This window comes from Silene latifolia, chromosome X, assembly GCF_048544455.1.
Source record: "Silene latifolia isolate original U9 population chromosome X, ASM4854445v1, whole genome shotgun sequence".
NCBI classification, from domain to species: Eukaryota; Viridiplantae; Streptophyta; class Magnoliopsida; order Caryophyllales; family Caryophyllaceae; genus Silene; species Silene latifolia.
This window is the reverse complement of record NC_133537.1, coordinates 69,681,474-69,687,419: the sequence shown is the minus strand read 5'-3', so window position 1 is coordinate 69,687,419 and position 5,946 is coordinate 69,681,474.

Genomic DNA, 5,946 nt, shown 5'->3' with positions numbered 1-5,946 from the left:
CCAAACTAAATGTAGCACATAACTCGACACCTAAAGATGTAGTCAACTTGGTCTTCCAAGAATCATCAAAGCTAAGTAATCCTATTACTTTCTCAGACGAAGATCTACCGCCTTTTGGCGCAAGTCACAATTTAGCTCTTTACATCACTGTAATTTGTCTAAAGAAGAATGTGCCAATGACCTTGGTAGATGATGGCTCCGCGGTCAACGGCATACCCCTCAAAACGGCATACAAGCTAGGCATGAAAGAGTCGGATTGGACCCCTACCAATCAAGGTGTGCGTGCATATGATGGTACACGACGAAAGGTGGTAGGACTTGTTAACCTAACCATAGCCACAAGGCCAATTGAGCGAAAGGTTAACTTCCAAATAGTGGACATCGAAGCTTCCTTCAACATACTTCTGGGAAGGCCTTGGATTCACGCTTCCAAAGCAGTAACATCCACTCTTCATCAAAAGATCAAAATCCCGCTAAATGGCAAAGTAGTGACGATCACTTCGTCACCCATCAAGGCAATAATCGAAAAACAGTCGAACAATCAAGTTCTTGCAGATCCCGTATACGAACTTGGGGGCTTCCAAAGCATAAGTGTCATAGAAAGTGAGTTGGCACCCTTATACTATGATCCCTACTCCAACTTGGTGGTCAACCACATACTCAAAACCCAGGGATACTTCCCTAGAATGCCTTTAAACACTACCCGAAGAAACACCTTCGCACCATATAAGGAAGGCAACTCAAAGAGGATACCACTGGGATTAGGGTACAAACCCACTAAAGAAGAGGTTCTCGAAATGCTTGCTCAAGTCCAAAACCGCAAGCACGTAGGAGTCCAAATGCGACCCTATCTCCCCACTTTAAATGGGTACTTTGTTCAAGAAGGAAGCCTAGAACTCTTTCACGGATTTCCCGAGCCTTGGCATTATCTCGAGAGGAAGCTAGCCGGAATCGAGATCTTTCACGATTGCTACTTCATCCCTCCAGAGACGGTTCCTACCGTCAAAGCCCGTCAAGTACCTTGCTTAGACGAACAAGCTATTAGCCTGTTGTTCGGAGAAGATCGATTTGTTAGGGCCGCGCAGGATGAGATCATTACCATGATACTTCAAGACGATCGCTTCAACCCCACCGCGTTAATCACAGAAACCAACACAAGTCAGCATAAAGGATGGAGAAAATCAATCAAGTGGACAAACAATCAAGGAAGACTCTTCAAGCTCACCACTGGAGAAGGAGAGATGTTCAAAGGAGAACCAGAAGACGATGAGTTCGAGTCGGAGTCGGAGTCGGAGTCTAGAGAAGTCATTAGAGAGTCTCCTCCTGTCGTCATCCCCACTCCCTTTGTTTCTTCTAGCTTAGCCTCGAGTAGTCACAGAGGTTCGGAAATGTCCCAACCATTTGTCCATTTACCGCCACCGACCATGGATCGATTGGCTTCTTTGTTTCAACTCTACTCAAATTTTAATATGAATAAATCAGGTTCTGCTTACTCTTTGTGTTATCTTGAGTGCAATTCTGTTTACGATGATACTGAGGATGACCAAGACCCAGACTCGATCGAAATACCTCCCTACGTAGCCAAAGAAATACTGCAGGAAGGGGAAGGGGGACCAGTAATAGAGGACACCGAACCCATCAACGTAGGAACCAAACTAGAACCCCAAGAACTTAGGATAGGGACTACCTTGAGCTCTACCGAAAGGGCCGATTTCATAGACCTCCTAAACGAATTCAAAGACGTTTTCGCTTGGTCCTACAAAGACATGCCAGGGATCGACAGGGATATCGCTGAACATAGGATTTCGATTAAGCCAGGTTTCAAACCTGTGAAACAGAAGCTTCGACGAATGAGGACAGAATGGGCTCTAAAGATTAAGGAAGAAGTTGACAAACAATTCAAAGCCGGGTTCATCAAAGTTTCCGAGTATTCTGACTGGGTAGCCAACATAGTACCTGTACCCAAAAAGGATGGGAGAATCCGTGTTTGTGTTGATTTTAGGAATCTAAACAAAGCAAGTCCTAAAGATGATTTCCCTCTACCACACATCGACATATTGGTGGACAATACTGCAGACCACGCGTTACTATCCTTCATGGATGGATATGCGGGTTATAGCCAAATCAAGATGGCCATAGAAGACATGCATAAGACCGCCTTCGTCACTCAATGGGGAACCTACTGCTATACAGTGATGCCGTTTGGATTAATCAACGTCGGAGCTACATATCAACACACCGCAACTACACTCTTACATGACATGATGCACAAAGAAGTTGAGGTATACGTAGACGACGTGATCGTCAAGTCCAAGGATAGAGAGGGGCATATTGCGAACCTTCGCAAATTTTTCGCAAGACTACGAAAGTACAACATGAGGCTCAATCCTCATAAATGCACATTCGGAGTGACATTTGGCAAACTCCTGGGATACGTCGTTAGCCAACGAGGTATAGAAATAGACCCTTCCAAGATCAAAGCTCTGATCGAAATGCCACAACCTCAAACAGAAAAAGAAGTCAGAGGATTTCTGGGCAAAGTGCAATATATAAGTCGATTCATATCGAAACTTACCATGATTTGTGAGCCTATCTTCAAAAAACTCAAGAAAACGGACCACACCATGTGGGATGATGATTGTCAAAAGGCGTTCGACCGAATCAAAGAGATATTGGCTAAACCACCAGTGCTCATGCCGCCACAACGAGATCAACCTCTTGGTTTATATCTCACAGTAACCGACACAGCCATGGGTGCCATATTGGCTCAAACTGTAGGAAATGAAGAAAGAGCTATCTACTACCTTAGTAAGAAGTTCTTGGAGTACGAGTGTAAATACTCCCAACTCGAAAAGACATGCCTCGCCCTTGTGTGGGCAACGAAGAAGCTACGCCATTACATGCTTAGCTACTCCGTCAAAATATACTCCAAAATGGATCCAGTCAAATACCTCTTCGAGAAACCCGTCCTCAACGGACGCCTAACAAGATGGACTCTGATGCTCTCATAATTTGACCTCAAATACGTGCCGCTGAAAGTTATAAAAGGTCGCACCGTCGCCGAATTCTTCGCAGAAAATCCCATCAATGACGCACAAACTATAGACACTTGGTCATTTCTGGACGAGGATATACTCCAAACTGATGTAGATTCCTGGGACCTTTTTTTGATGGAGCATCAAACTTAAGAGGGTTTGGAATAGGAGTGTTGCTCATTTCTCCTGAAGGCGAGCATACACCAATTGCTGTCAAACTCGACTTCGAGGTGACAAACAATTCTGCAGAATACGAAGCTTGTCTAATTGGACTACAAGCGGCAGTAAGCTTGGGCATTAAAAACCTCCGAGTACATGGAGATTCATCCTTGATCATCAACCAAGTTACAGGATCTTGGAAAATTCGAAGCGAAAGCCTCGCACCTTATCAAGCCAGAATAGACCAAGTTGCCCAATTCTTTGATCACGTGACATACCTACACCTACCTCGGGAGGAAAATCAATTTGCAGACGCTCTTGCGAAACTTGCATATTTGATTAATATGCCAGATCACATGGTGGAAATGCCTTTGTGCATCGAACGACGATCAGAGCCGGCTTATGTCCATCAAATCACCGACGAAGAGGAGATCGCACAGGAACTCTGGTTCCAAGCAATCCTGAATTTTAAGCTCAATGGTACCTATCCACCCGATATGGACAAGAGGGGACAACGTGCTATACGCCTACTAGCTTCCCAATATGTTCTCATACAAGGAGAGTTATACAAAAGAACACCTCTTGGTGTAATCCTACGTTGCCTTGATCATTCACAGGCGCGAAAGGTGATAGAGGAAGTCCACGACGGAGAATGCGGTCCTCACATGAGTGGGCCCATGATGGTAAAGAAAATCACACGTTTGGGGTATTATTGGACCACAATGGAATCCGATTGCATCAAATATGTAAGACATTGCCATAATTGCCAAATCTTCGGGAATGTAAAACATGTCCCTTCTTCATTGCTCTATACAATGACATCTCCATGGCCATTTTCTGCATGGGGAATTGACATAATCGGGAAGATAACCCCAGCCAGAACAGGAGGCCACTGTTTCATCCTAGTGGCAATTGACTATTTCACCAAATGGGTAGAAGCAGCTTCCTACACCAGTCTCACGGCTAAAAATGTGGCAAAGTTCATACAAAACAACATCATCTGTCGATACGGTTACCCACATGAGATCATTAGTGATAATGGATCACATTTCCAAGCTGAGACCGAGCAATTGCTAGCCAAATACAAGATTAGGCATCACCACTCTTCGCCCTATAGACCACAGACTAACGGCGCGGTAGAGGCGGCAAACAAGAATGTTGTCACGATTCTCAAGAAAATGATTGACAACTATAGAGATTGGCCAAGCAAGATACCCTTTGCTTTGTGGGGGTATCGTACATCTGTTAGGACGCCCACTGGGGCTACTCCTTTCTATTTGACTTACGGCATGGAAGCTATACAACCAGTCGAGCTAGAGATACCATCCTTGCGTATTTTACTCGAAAGTCAAATCCCGGAAGCCGATTGGAAGAGGGATAGATATGAAGAACTCATCCTCCTGGATGAACGTAGGCTACGCGCCTTACATAATGTCCAAACATATCAAGCACATATCAAACGAGCTTTCAACAAAAGGGTTAAGCCAAGGAACATCAAGGAAGGAGACATAGTACTCAAATCGGTTAGAGCTCTTTTACCAGTTGACCCACGGGGAAAATTCAAACCTAATTGGGCCGGACCATTTCTAGTCAAATCCATACTCCCGGGGGTGCGGTTAGAATCACTGACCTAGATGGGAATGAGTTTTCAAACCCAACAAACCTTGACCAACTAAAACGGTACTATGCCTAGGATAGGGACAAAAACGCGCCTCGCGTAACCCCACGTGTCGCTCTTGTGGCACTAAATAATCGGCCCCTGGCCAAGCTGAAATAAGCTAATGTCACTATGCTCTTGTATTTTGACAAATTTATCATCCTCATATCATGAAATAAACTAAATTTGCACCTTCAGAGTAACTAAAAAACTCATGCTTATTTTCTAAGTTCATTACAAGCTCTTGCTTAGAACAATTATTCTTTTACATTTACTCGAACTACGCGCAAAGGTTTAATTTCATTTTTTAATGAATACGTAGGCAATCCTTCACAGGATACAACCCATTTATTTTAAAAAGTAAATAGAAGGACATTTACATTGCATTTGGAATTCGACAAGAATAATAAATAGAAAATCACAACGGTTTCATAAACATTTAACCTTTTTTTTATTTCATTCATTTTCTAATAATAATAGTACGCTACATAATAAAAATAGAAGAGGCTAGGATTCTAAAAACCCCACCTTTTTATTACAACAATAAATAATAATAACAATCAAATAAAAAATAAAAAAACTCGGGCTATTCCTCCATCTTCCCCTTGCCCTTGTCATTCTTGTCATATTTCTTGTCACGACCTCGAGCCGGACGCTCTTGCGCCACTTCAGACCTAATCACCAAAGGTCTTTCTCGAGGCCTAGACTTTCCATTCTTTCCAATCACCATTTCCGCGACACGAGAGATCTTCAGTTTCTTCGAAGGATGAATAACTCGAAGCCCGGCTTCTTCTTCTCCTTCTGTCAGATGCTTCTCTTTTTCTTTCTCTACCTCGCGCACCTTGTAGTCAACAGGCTCGCGCTTCCTCAATCTCTCGCACTCTTCCGAAGTAGTAGCCTTTCTCCATCGCAGATAAGAATCCGACACCCACAAGGCATTTGCAGAAGAGTTCAAGAACCATACATTTCTTTGAGCCCATTTAATGGCCCACTCCCCTCAGCTCTCTGTAGTAAGCGCCATAGCAGTCTGCGGGACGGTATCAAGCTTCGGGATCGTCTGTTTCGGCCCAACTTGTCTCATCAGCCTCTCCGGGA